At 57.0% G+C, this 13,297-nt stretch overlaps 1 long non-coding RNA gene across 1 annotated transcript in view; it reads left to right on the top strand.

Moving 5' to 3' along the window:
• Positions 1 to 4,810: 4,810 nt before the first annotated feature.
• The window catches only part of LOC123522683, a 12,948-nt gene continuing 4,461 nt past the window's right edge, over positions 4,811 to 13,297 (top strand). Inside the window, exons 1-2 of the long non-coding RNA XR_006680922.1 lie at positions 4,811 to 4,986; positions 5,131 to 5,360. This is a non-coding gene — a long non-coding RNA (uncharacterized LOC123522683). The remainder of the gene's footprint in view (positions 4,987 to 5,130; positions 5,361 to 13,297) is intronic.

The following is a 13,297-nucleotide window of genomic DNA, read 5'->3' as shown; positions in this document are numbered from 1 at the left end:
GCTCAGGTGGCACAGAGGTGACATGCAGGGCTGCTAACCTCCAGGTCAGCAGTTCAAAACCGCCAGCCGCTCTAGGGGTAAAGAGGAGGCAGGTGTTTGACTCCCCTGAAGAGCTGTAGTCTTGGAAACCCACAGGGGCAGTTCTGACCCTGTCCTGTAGGGTGGCCATGAGTCAGAGGGGACTCAATGGCAGTGGGTTTGGTTGGAATCTTTATGGAGCAGATCACCAGGACTCTCCGAGGGGAGCGTTTAGATCAGCAACTAGATACTGAACCTCTGGTCCACCAGGACTGAGTCCTTTCTGACTCAGAGTGACCCCATGTCCACCCAAAGGAAACACTGCCCGTTCCTGCCCCGTCCTCACAATTCTTCTCAGGTTTGACCCGGCAATGGCGTTGCGCGTCCGCGCTGTCCACCCACCGGGTCCGGGGCTTCCTCATGTTCACTGCCACTCTGCTTCACCACGCAAGCTGTCCTTCTCCAGGGACCGGTCTCTCCTGATCACCTGTCCAAAGTGCGTGAGATCGAGTCTCTCCGTCCTTGCTTCTAAGGAGCCCTCTGGCTGTATGTCTTTCAAGATAGATGTGTGTTTGTTCTTCCAGCTGTCGCCGCGCTGTCAATTGTCCTCGCCAGCCCGCTCTTCCGATGCGCCCCTCCTCTCCTTTACTCAATGTCGAACCTGCACGTGCCCATGAGATGATCCAAAAGCCCATGGCTGGGTCAGATGCACCTTAGTTCTCAAAGTGACATCCTTGCTGTTCAACACTTTAGAGCCTTGGGCACCAGGTCACCACACTGTCACAGGAAGCTGTTGCTGTCATTGTGGTCAAGGGAACCTTGCCCCTGACTCTGATGATGTGTGGGGCCTGGTAAAAAGAGCAGCACCCGGGTTTGCTCAGGTGAGCGGTCCGTGTCTGGAAGAACCCCCTCAGCCCTGGGCAAATGGAGTCAGTCAGCCACCCTACCTATTCCCCAAGGAGGGCAGAGGCGGGGAGGGGAGCCCTGGCATTGAAGGTATGGAGAAACACCCCCGAGTACCATCTCTCAGTCAGGAGTTCCTCAGACCCAGCCCTGGTGCCCCCTCCCCAGAGGTGGCAGAACTTGGGGAGACCCACTGGCAGTCTGGCATCCTGGGGAGGATCTGTGGGTGGCAGAGCCCTGGCACGGCCCCTGGGGCAGTGGCTCTGATAATGTGCCCGGTCTGCATCAGCCTCCTGCAATATTTGCTTAACAATCAGCCCAGAAACAGCATTGTTCAGGACAAAAATGAAAGGCATTAGGCTGGAACTTGTTTTTCCCCTCGCTGTCCAAATTCCTCTGGGCCCTTGGGAAGAGAGACAGCATCTCAGTGCCGCCACCTCGGGGACAAGCTAAGGTGCCCGTGGGGACACCCGGCTTCTCTTTGCCACCTCCACTTCCTGGGGCCTGGGGGCAGAGTCTGGGGGCAGGAGAGAGAAACTTCAGTCTGGTGGGAAGGTGCGCTCACTGAAGGCCCCCACCCACCCCCATCTCACCCCCACACATACACACCTCCCTGGAGCCCATTTTACAGACAAGGAGGTTGAGGCCCCGGCAGGGGGGTGAGGGTGGGAAGTACTGTGTGGCAGCACAGGGAGTCTCAACAGACATGGGCTTCTCTTTACATGTGTGTTTGCTAGTTAAACACCTTTATCATGGGCTGAGGAAGTGGACTGAGGGTGAGTGGAGGGCACATTGCCCCTTTCTCAAGAATCAACACTGGAGCTCTTGGGTCCCTTAGTGCAGGGGACTGTTCTCCATGTCCAGCGCCCACTCCACCCAGGGGGTGAGGCAGGAGCCCTGATTGAGGACCCTGCCCACCTGTTGGGGGAAGGAGGGCAGGGAGGAGGCCTGCTCACCTGCCAAGGTTGCCTGGCATGCAAATGGGTGTGGAGCAGAGCCTGAGTGCCCAGGGCGGGCCGCACCCCAGGGACCAGCAGGGCCAGGCCGGCTGCCAGGGTAAGGTGGCTCACGGAGGCACTCTCCTGCAGGAGGTGTCAGCTCCTGCATCCTCACAACCACATCCTCTTTCCGCTCAGTCAGAGGCCGAAGAGCTGCCCGAGTCTGCAGTGTTCCACTCGAGGGGCTTTGCGAGACCCCCGTGGAAAGGGAGACTGCTGTGGACGGCCCCAGTCAGGAAGGGATTCCTGGGGGAGGTGCTGGGGCTGGTGGGGAAGTCTGTTGGTGGGGGCTGATGCTTTCTGGGCATAGAGGGGGCTGGAGGAGAGGCAGGAGGAAGGAGGCATGTGTAGTTGGAAACCGGTTGGCGGCACGGCACGTGAGTGCTCACATCGGATGAGGGTCCTGCCTGTGAATTCTTTCAGCAAGAGCCAGTTTGACTTGCCGTCCCTAAGACATCCTATTCTGGCAGGGGTGGGGGCTGCTGGCAGGGCCAGGAAAAACTGAGGTGCCCTCCCCCAGTCCCAGAGCAAGGGGAGTGCCCTGGGCTTGCCCGAGCCTGGCATCCAGATTACACCCTGTACCCTGGGACATTCTGTACCCAGCAGGACCTAGGAAAGGGACAAAGGTCCCCATGGGGTGCAGGCAGCCCAAGCTTGGCTCTGGCAGCTGGCCCAGGCCTAGACTGAGATAGGAACCCCTCTCCTCTCCTCCCAGTCGCGTTGGAAGCGGGAGGGCCCTGAGTTTGTGTCTTTTGGGGTCACTAAAGTTGCCAGAGGATGGGACCCTGCTTGACAAGTGTCCCTTACGCAGCACAGACCGGAGGGAGAGTGCTAAGGGGTCTGGGCCCTGGGATCCAGCAGCCTTGAGTTTGAATCCTAGCTCTGCCATGAGCAGCTGTGTGAGCTTGGTCAAGCAGCCTGACCTCTCTGAACCTATCCATGGTGCGTGGGGAAATGCCCGACATGCTTCCCACAGAGCCTGGCACAAGGGCTTGCTCTGGAAGAGGTAGCTCTGTGCTGTCATTGTGCTGGAACAGACAGACAGATGGACACCATGGGTTCGAGACCTCCAGGCCTTGCCAAGCAAGCAGTCTCTCTGAGCTTCTTCCGGTGATAGTGACGGGTGGATGCACCCCTCCAGGGGCTTCCAGTGAGTAGCCGGGTTCCTAGAGCCCCATAAGGAGCAAAACGGAGCAGTAGGTTAAACAAAAGGTGGGTGGTTCGAACCCAGCAGTCGTTCTGTGGGGAAAAGATGAGGTCATCAGCTTCTACGGAGATTGACAGCCCATGGGGCCGCTCTCGTCAGCCACCCTGTCGGGTCACCGTGAGGTGGAATCGACCACAGCAGGTTTGGTTTGGACAACCCATGGTGTGTGTGTTGGGGGGGTGGGGGTGGCTGTCCAGTGGTGTCCTCAGATCAGAGGAGGACACAGGCTCCCGTGTCACCGGATCAGGGTGTGGGGGCAATCAGCTGTTAGAAAGTGGACCTAGGTTTTATTACTGCTGAATGTTATCACCCTCGATAAGAGCCTGATTAAAGGAGGGGACAGGTGTGGGCGAAGCAAAGTGCAGCCGGGGCTGCTGAGCCAGCCTCGGGCCTCCTGGGGCCCCGTCAGGACCCTGTAGCTGGTCCTCGCCCCCGAGCTGCTGCAGGGGGCAGGAATACCCCAGGTGGAGGGCTCCTGCCCAAGGGACAGATTCCGCACCTCCAGGGTCCTCCCTCCAGACTGCCTAGGGGCTGTCTGCTGCACGGCCCCAAATGCGAGACAGGTCTGGGAGCCACTCCCAGCTGTGCCCCTTCTAAGCCAGGTGACTCTGGGTGAATGGCGCCAGTCCTGCCCGCCTGGGTTTTGCTGTCTATAATGCACACTGGTCCTGAGTGGACTGGAAGCTTGGGGTCAGGATTAAATAAGGAGAAGGAGCCAAAGCACCTGCGATTGAACCCCCCGCCCCGTCCTGCCCCAGGACCTTCGGACCCTCTGCCTGATTCTCTCCAAAGCCGCCCCACAGAAAATGCAGTCACCCTTCACCATGCAGGACCCTGGTGGGCTGAACTACTAACTGACGTGCTGGGGGGCGTGACCCCATCCAGCGGAGCCGTGGAAGAGAGAGCTGGCAACTTGCTCCCGTTGAGATTGTAAACCAGAAACCCCTGTGAAGCAGTTCTACTCTGTCCCTTGGGGTCACCCTGGGTAGCAGCGATGGCAAGGGCAGTGTTTGGAGCCAGAGGAAAAAGTCCAGGCAACCTGTTTCCATAAAAGACCAACCAAAGCCACAGACAAGCCCTAAGAAGCCTTACTCTGTCACACGGGGGCCCTGAGAGTCAGAGTGGGCTCCAGGGTACCAGGCTTGGCTTCTCCCCCTCGTGAGCAGCAGGCAGGCTGGCAAGCTCAGCGTGCCCAGTTTAGTGCCCAGTTTATGGACAGGGAAACGGAAGCCTGGAGTGGAGGGGAGTCCAGAGTCAGAAGTCAGGCATCCTAGCTCCACGCCCACTGCACTTTCACCTTCTCCACCAGCATCCCTGCCCCTTTGGCCCTGTCCGCCATGCCAGCCTGGCTTAGTGGGCCCCAGACTGCTGGGATGCCAGGCTGGTGTGGCCACAGGGTCCCAGCCCCCAGAGAGCACAGGACTCCCGGGGACCGTCCCCCACCGGCATGGCATTCCACACCATCGGAGACGGCTATAAAAAGCAACACTTTTCAGCCCCGGAGTGTGACCCGTACGACTTCACAGAATCAGCGGAAAGACAGAGATAACCTTGGGGAGGCCTGACTCTCGAGTGGATGGGGGCAGGGCGGGGCACCCTGGGGCTGCAGCCTGGATTTGCGACTTGGCCGTGGCCACAAAGGCCTCTCAGGAGTGGCCGCCATTCCCATTTTTGTCACCACCGTGTGGTTGCAATGAGCCTTGGGAGCCGACCATGCACCCCCTGGCTGGAGGAGGCAGGCCCGTTGAGGACCCCGTTGTACAGACAAGGAGACAGAGCCTCAGGAGAGATCGATCGTCTGGCTAAGGGCACACAACGAGGAAAGTGTGGAACGGGGCTGGACAGTCTCGGCCACTCCAGGTAACCTCCTTCCCACCCACCCACCCACCCAGTCACATTTGTCTGAGTTCTGCCCGTCTCTCTTCCGGACCTTCCCACAGGCCTTCCATCGCCTCTCTCTGGTCTGTCGGACCTGCCCGGCTCACCGCACTTACTATGTCCTAGGCACTGCTCTGGCATCGCAGAGAAGGAACGCCAACCAAACGCCCTATCCTGCAGGAGCTGACATTCGGAGTGGACCGCTGGACTCGGAGCTTCTCCCACGGGCGAGGCCTTGTTGCATGTGATGGCGACGAAACCACACAGCCAGCCTGGCTCTTCCTCCCAAGACATCAATCTCCCGCTTACCTTTTAATTAAGCAACACAGACCCCCTGATGGAATAGCACCTCAAACGTACGTAAACCTGCCAGAGAAACCCAAGACTGCTGGAGCCCCAGGGAGCTTCACCCTCAGGCACGCGGGTGAGGGTCTGCTCTCAGGCACACTATGGGGGAGAAAGGAGCCTTGGTGGCTTAGTGGTTACGTGCTGGACTGCGGTCCACAAGGTCCGAAGATCAAAACTACCAGCTGCTCCTCGGGAGAAACAGGGCTTTCTGCTCCTGTGCAGTGACAGTCTCAGGAAGCCACGGGGCAGTTCTACCCTGTCCTGTAGGGTCGCTGTGAAACAGCATCGGCTCGATGGCAGCGAGTTTGCCTTGGTTTCTGCGGGAGGTGGGCTTGAGACTTTGTGACCCTCTATGAGGTAGCCAGGCCCCCTAAAGGGCAGCTAAGGGACGAAGAGGGAGCCCAGAGCAGAGTCCCGGGTGCCAGTCAGACCTCGGAGAGAACCCTGTTTGCTGTGTGCTTTCTGGTGGGTCCCCGCACCTCTCTGGGCCTTGGTCCTCTTGTGGCAGGAAGACCGTGGGCTTGGAATCGAGTGTCCCTGGACTTACAGGAGGCTCTCAAGACCCATCTGTCTCTGGCTGGCCAGCTTGATCCAGCCCCACCTCATCTCCTCGACTTCCCCCTCCGCCTCCCCCACCCCAGCCCCCAGACCTCAACAGTGGTCCTTGTCCTTCCTCCCACCTGAGACTCAGCAGAAGGCCAAGACCCTGTCTCCTCACCCCCCTGCCCACTCCCCACCGCCTGGCTTGGAAGCCAGAAAAAGGAGAGGCAGAAAGAAGGTCACATTTCTCCCTTGGCCCGCTGCCTGGTTTTCATTAGGCCCGCTGCCTAATTTTCCTGGGCGGCACTTGCTTTCTTGGCTAGTCTCCCCTCTTTCTTAACCATCTCAGAGGAGAGAGCAGCCACACCTCCCGGCCCCCTCACCACCCCGGTATCATGGCCCGGAGTTCTTCCTGCAGTGCCACCTCGGTGCCTCTCACTGTCACGTCAGCCGCAAGTCCCCTTTTCCTGGAGTCCCCAAGGACCAGAGAGCACAGCTCAGACGTACCCAGACTTGTTTAATAACAACACTAATTATGATCATTTGCATTTATTGAGCACTTACTATGTGCCAGGCCCTGTGAACTCAGTGGCACCCCCCCGCTCCCCAACAGCCTTAGGAGGTGGAAGCTGTTCTTATCCCCATGTTGCAGAAGAGGAGAGTGAGACTCAGTCAAGGGGGAACTAGGAGCCACTGACCACCAGGCTGGACAGCCTCAGAGAGGGCATGAATGTCCTTCTCCCCTTCTCCGGGCTCATCAACACCCCCCCACCCCCTTCCACTCCAACCTCCTGAATTCCTGGATGTCTCCCTGTCATCCAGATGGGAGCTTTCCCAAACGCAAACACTACGCCTATGGGGTAGTGAACGCTGAGAGATCCGACTGTTTTTAAAGGGGAAGGAGGCAAGTTTGCCCGAGCTGGACTTCCGAGTCTCAAGGGTGGCTTCTGGAGATGCCGGGGACAGGGGCACTTTCTGGGTGTGGGATCAGCTGAAGATGGGAGGGGTCAAGAGGAAATTGAGCCATCTGGGAAAGGGTAAGGTGGGCCAGGACACTAGGGGAGCCCTGTTGCCCCCCCAGTCAACCTGGGACAAGCTGAAAGCCATGGACTGAACTCTGCCTGTGGGCAGAGAGATCGGGCAGGACGAGGGGCAGCAGCCTGCCCCGAGAAGCTGCCGACTGGATGATGGGCAGTGGGGGTGTGGTAGGGAGGGTAGGGACCCTCTGGAGGAGTCGAGCGCCTGCAGTCACTACCAGCCACACTCCCCTCCTCAGAATCACAATCACTGCACTCCACAGCACCCCCAGGGCCAGGCCGGGGATAAAAATCCTGCCGTGGGGACTGCAGTGATCAGAGTCGAGAAGGGAGGGGCGGGGAATGAAAAGGGAGAGAGAAAGAAAGAAAAGGGGGAAAAACCTTCCAGAGCCTGACATTCTTTTTAGGATGCTCATAAAAGATAATGTGACCTGTAAAGTCTGCGAGCTGCTTCCCAGCCGATGGCGCCGGGCCCCATCCCCACCCCCGCTCCCACCCACCTCCCCTCTCTGACCCTAGACCGAGGGTGCTGCCCAGGGCCCCCAACCTCCTGAAGAGCAGGGGCATCTGGGGCTGGGGTACACGTTCTGCCAGGTGGGCAAAGCTGGAGATGAAGTCTTTTCCCCATTTCTTCCCACCGCCCTGTCCCCAGCCCTCGGGTCAACAGGGCTTAGCTGCCAGGCCGTGGGGGGTGAGGGGTGGGGGGAAATGTGCTGGGGCAGGTCCCAGCTCTCGCTGTTGGGTGAGTCAGCCCGTGGGAGTGTGTTGATGAATCCCAATCCCGGCTCTTTGTTTTCGGCTCCTGGGAATTCGAAAACAGGAGTGGGGGGAGGGGGGAGGTAGACACCCTCCGCCCCCCTCTGGATCTGCTGCCAAGTAGCTATGGTGAGATGGGAGGCAGGAGGCCTGGGTTCTAGTCCCCACTTCCCCTCCGACGGGTTCCAGGAAAACACTCGGGTTCTTAGCCGTTTGGGGCCTCAGTTTCTCGGCCTTTAAAACGGACGCTAAAAGGCATTTCCTTGTCTGACCACAAGCTCGGAATGAAGCGGAAAGTGACGTCAGCACAGTTCTCCATCTTGGGCGTAGCCAGCCATGGTGTTTGGGGCACCTACTATGTGCAGGGACCATCTAGGAGGGTGCAGTTGGTCCCCCCAGCAGCCCTGGGCAAGCGCTGTGCGATCACCACCCCTTTTCAAAAGAAGAAACTGAGGCTCCCAGGGGTGAAGGAACCCGCCCGAGGCCACATGACTTACGCACTCCACTCCCAGGATCCCCGCCGCCCACGGTGGGATTAAGGCAGTGGGGTCACTGGGGTTTGGTGTCATCCAGTTTGGTAACTCAGGGTGCCACCCCACCCCCACCCCACGAACCTCCTCCCACACTGACCAGACCATGCAGAGGCCTTAGCAATGCTGGTGATCCGTCCACTCAGTAAGCAGCAGCATTTCTTAGATTATATGACTACCAACGACAACCTTTTAGAGGTAAAATCTTTCTACACTGAATTACAACATGATTCGTTGCAGCATTATTAGTAACTGGGCGAAGCCTTTTTTGTATTTTCCCCCTCCGCCTTCTTTTCCTTTAATTACTACCTCCTTCTCAAAAAAAGGTATTGATACAGGCTCACAAATACTAATTACCACCCTATTGTAGCTAAAACACCAGGACATTTGACAACATCAGTGGCTGTAAAAACACCGGGCAGCGCAGAAACAGCAGCACACGAGACCACGTGGGTTAAGCCTCCTTGGAATTAGGTAATAATGACAGCTCTGGCTGTGGAGCAAGTTAGAAGGTTCAAGAAGTAAATCAACGCAGAGGTTTAGCCACATGGGTAGATTGATACATGTAAGCTGGGGTTATGAAAAAAAATGTGTTGTTATAACTAACTACAAGGATGTTTTTACAAAAAACCAACAAACCTGCTGAAACACTGCAAATAAGTTTTATGGACAGCCTTTTTGTCACCCCCTGGGGCAGGCACCTGGTGCAATCCTACAGAGGCCATGTCGGGTGATTGCTGGGCGGGCAGGGTGTCTTCTGTCCTCTGGGTGGGGGCCAGTGCAGGAACATGAAACGAAGTAGTTCCTTCTTCCTTCCATGGGTCCTGTGGGATCCACTGCCTCCTCCCTCAGCCCCACCCATGTCCCCACTAGGTCCTTGAGACCAGAAGGCGCTGGACCTCAGAGAGACCATGGCTTCTTTTGACACTTTCTATGGACAATCCTGAACCTGGTGTTCCCAAACACGGATGTACCAGTGCTATGGCAGGGAGCCCTGGAGAACTCCAGCTCTGCTCAGGAAGGGCTCAGGCTGGGCGGTTTCCCAAGCTCCTGGACTCCCTGTCCTCACCCCTGCCCGAGAGGGGGCTCCCCCTCAGGGCCTCACTGCCACCTGAGAACAGGCCCTAGGAGCACTTCCCTTTCAGGGTGCAGATTTCTAACATCTCCCCATAACTGCCTCTTAGCCCCTTTCCTGGGGTTCATCTGACTCTCTCACATACCTCTTTTGAGCATGGCCTGTAATAACCCTTCCCTGGGTGAGGGACCAGAGTCCTAGGGTGGGAGCAATGGCTAAGCATCTGATTATGAACCAAAAGGTTGTCTGTTTGAGTCCAGTTAGAGCAGGGGTCCTCAAACTACGGCCCGCGGGCCACATGCGGCCCGCCGAGGACATTTATCCGGGCCCCAGGTGTTTTTGCCGCCGCTGCCTGTCCTGCTTAGCAGCTGACTCGTCCAGTGTGCACAAGAATTTGTTCATAGTGGTTTTTTTTAAACTCTAGTCCGGCCCTCCAACAGTCTGAGGGACAGTGAACTGGCCCCCTGTTTAAAAAGTTTGGGGACCCCTGGGTTAGAGGCACCTTGGAAGAATGGCGTGGCGAACTATTTCTGAAAGTTCACAGCCATTGGGACCCACGGGACACAGTTCTACTCTGAAGTATGGGGTCACCGTGAGGTGGAGTAGACTTGGTGGCAACTGGTTTTAGGGTGGGGCCCGGCTAGGGGGGGTGGATGCCAAGGCCCAGTGTTTCTGCCCCCTTCTTACATGTTTCTGAACACTCTGATTCACATTAGCCCACGCCCTGTGTGCGCTAGGAAAGCCACTGCCCCTCTCTGTGCCCCCACAGTGCCAAAGTAACAATGGCGAGGTGTCAAATGGGTACTGGGCGGCAGATGCTGTCCATACTGCCCTCGTTGTACTCTCATTTAAACGACACGCCAGCTGTCACTCTGGAGGGAAGATGACTTGTGGGGGCACACAGCGACTTGGTGGTGGGGTCAAGGATCAGATCCCATGTTTCCACCATGAAGGCCTCCGGCCTTAACCACCAAGGTCCCTTCCAACCCTGCCATCTTTCAAGCCTCTTGGCAATACTATCTACACCCACAGCCTGGTTCAAAGCGGTTTCCACCGTAGACTTGTCGAGGGGGTGAACACACATCAATGCTTTCTTTTTCCTTCCCTTTAAAAAACGGTGGGAAAATACGTAGCACCAAAAAGAAACCAAAAAACAAACAAACACACACATGCAATCTTAACCATTCTTAACTGTACAATCCAGTGATGTTTGTGTGCTCACTGTAGCTGGTATTTATAAGGTTTTCAGGGGCTAATCCCTCAGAAGGGGGAAGCCTGTTCCTTCTGCCTATCAAGAAACATCACTTATATCACATGCAAGTACACTTTTGCTGAAGATAACTCAAAAACAGCTGCAGCAGCGCATTGACAGGGAGCTGCCAGAAAGTCAAGGCAGGTTCAGAAGGGGCTGGGGAACAAGGGATCTCACTGCTGACCTGAGCTGGATCTTGGGGGAAACTAGAAAACACCAGACAAATGTTTACTTGTGTTTTATTGCTCCTGCACAGGCACTGAGACTGTGTGGAGCATAATAAAAAGGTGGGTAATCTTGCAAATAATGAGGATTCTAGAACTCCTTACGTCTTCATAGGGGACCATCGACCAAGAAGCAGCCGATCGAATAGAGCACAATAGATTGTGTGGTCTGGAATCAAGAAAGGTGTATGCATCAGGGTTGCATCCTTGTGCTCTAGTTATTTAATCTGTTTGCTGAGCCGGTCATCAGAAAAACTGGACACACGAAGAAGGGGGTGGCATCAGGATGGGAGGAAGGCTGACGAACAATCTGCAGATTGTGCAAATCATGCAGCCTTCTTGCTGGAGCGGAGGAGGACTGGCTGGACTTGCTGCTGAGGACCAAGGACGGCGGCCTTCAGGATGGAGTGCGCAGCAAGGTAAAGAAAACAAAACCCTCACAATGACGCCAGTAGGTGACCTCGTGATAAATAGAGGCAATGTTGAAGTGGTCCAGGATTTCTTCTTACTCGGACCCACAATCAATGCTCCCGGAAGCAGCCGTGGAGAAATCCATTGATGGCATTGGGCAAATCTGCTGCCCGAGACCTTTCCAAAAAGAGTGAAGGATGTGGAAGAGTGAAAGAGTCACTCGCAGGACTAACCAGCATCAGGCCTAAGCCATGGCGTTATCGATCCCCTCGCGTGCATGTGCTAGTTGGACAGAGAACAAGGGCGACTGGGGAATTGAGGTCGTTGAATGCTGGGGTTGGAGAAGATCGAAATGCCAGGGACCGTCAGAAGAACAAACGAACCTGTCTCGGACAAGGACAGCCAGCGTGTGCCTTGGTGGCAAGGATGGCGAGACTCCTCTCGTGTGCTTTGGACCTGTTGCCAGGAGAAACGTCTCCCTGGAGAAGGAAGCATGCGTGGTAAAGGATCAGCAAAGACAACAAACAAACCAACCAAGACCCTCAAGGAGCTGGATTGACACGGTGGCAGCGCCAGCGCGGTCCAGCACGGCAGCGATGTGAGGACGGCTCAGGACCAGACCGTGGCCCGTCCTGGCGCACGCAGGGCCTCCGTGACGTAGAGCCAACGCCCCAGCACCTAACAACAGCATGTGGTACAACCAGAACCATGGTACATTTCCAAACATTTTGGGTCACCTCCGATAGGAAATCCTTAAAGAACAACTCTGATCTGTGCCCCCCCCATCCCCAATCCCTCTGGCCACACGTGTGTTTGAATGTGAAAGAACAAGTGAATGGATGAATGAATGCGTGACCGCAACGTTCACAATGACTATGGAAGTCAGGCAGCGCCTGGGTGATGGCAAACTCGGATCTGACGCGGGAAAAGCATTGGCTTACATGGTTTGAGCCCATGTAGCGGTGCGGCAGAAGAGAGGCCTGGGCATCAGCTCCCACCAGTCTCTCAGCCAAGAAGGCCTCGTGGCACGTGTTCTCTGTAAGGCACGGAGTTGCCATCAGGCGAAACCCACTCCACAACAGAAGGTCTGATTGATCAGATGGAAAACTGAAGGCTCAGAGGTCACACAGGCAGCAGGGCGGAGATGAGAACTGCCCCCCCCCCCCCAGTACAGGACTCTCTCCCTTCTCCCCTCTCTCCTTCCAGCGCCTTCCACGCCGCAGGCCCCGCTCAGTCTCCCGTCTCCAAGGAGAAGCTGCAAACATGGTGCCTTTAAGCTGCCCTTTGAGGGACGAGCTGAGGAGGGGCCTGCAAGGGGAGGTGGTCTCCACGCAGCACGCAGGGCGAGGAGCCCAAACTCGTCTGTCTGAGATGGGGTCAGCACGGGGGTCTTTCTTTGCAAGCACTTACGGCACAATTGATGGGCGAAGCACTCATCAAACGAGGGACCAATCATAAAGTTCGGGAGATGGAAATTAGGCACGGACAAACGATCCAGGTGCAGGGGAGATTTATGGGGGAGGCTGCATTCGAGCTAATGATTCCTGCTAATGATTCTCTGAAGTGTACAGTGGCATGGAGCCCGAGCGCCGTGGGGTAACATGAACCCTGCGGGCCACAGGAAGGACGTTTCTGGGGAGACGGCGACAGCCAGAGACTGAAAGACGGGGGACCCCCAAATACTAGCCCCCTGGGAGTGGCGGGAGGGGGACAGAGCTCTTGGGGTGTGAGCAGGCCCTGTATAGACTGGTCACGTGGGCCATCTCCTTAGCCCACAGAGTCTCTCCCCGCCTGGCAGCCCCGAGCATCGGTGGCCCTGCCCACTGCTGACACGCACACTTTCAGAGCCCGCCACCATCTTTCATGCCCCCAGCCCCCTCCCCAAGGCAGCCTTTGGCTGCAAACCATCTCTCCCTGCCCCCTCGCCCTCCCCTCCGCAGCTCTCTCCTCTCCCAGCGCTGTCCCCTGCAACACACCCCTGCACCCTCTCTCTTGCCCCCGCCCTGGCACCTGCCAGCTTCGGTGGCTGCTGCCTCCAGAGGGCCCCAACCAGACACTTCTCAGCTTCGGGTCCTGAGGAGTCCACCCGCCTCTGTATTCCCTCATCCTCCCACCCAGGC

This window comes from Echinops telfairi, unplaced genomic scaffold, assembly GCF_000313985.2.
Source record: "Echinops telfairi isolate 266 unplaced genomic scaffold, ASM31398v2 ScPeMD7_7457;HRSCAF=8495, whole genome shotgun sequence".
In the NCBI taxonomy this organism is placed as follows: domain Eukaryota; kingdom Metazoa; phylum Chordata; class Mammalia; order Afrosoricida; family Tenrecidae; genus Echinops; species Echinops telfairi.
Note: the sequence above shows the minus strand (reverse complement) of the source record. Positions and strands in the feature narration are given on the sequence as shown.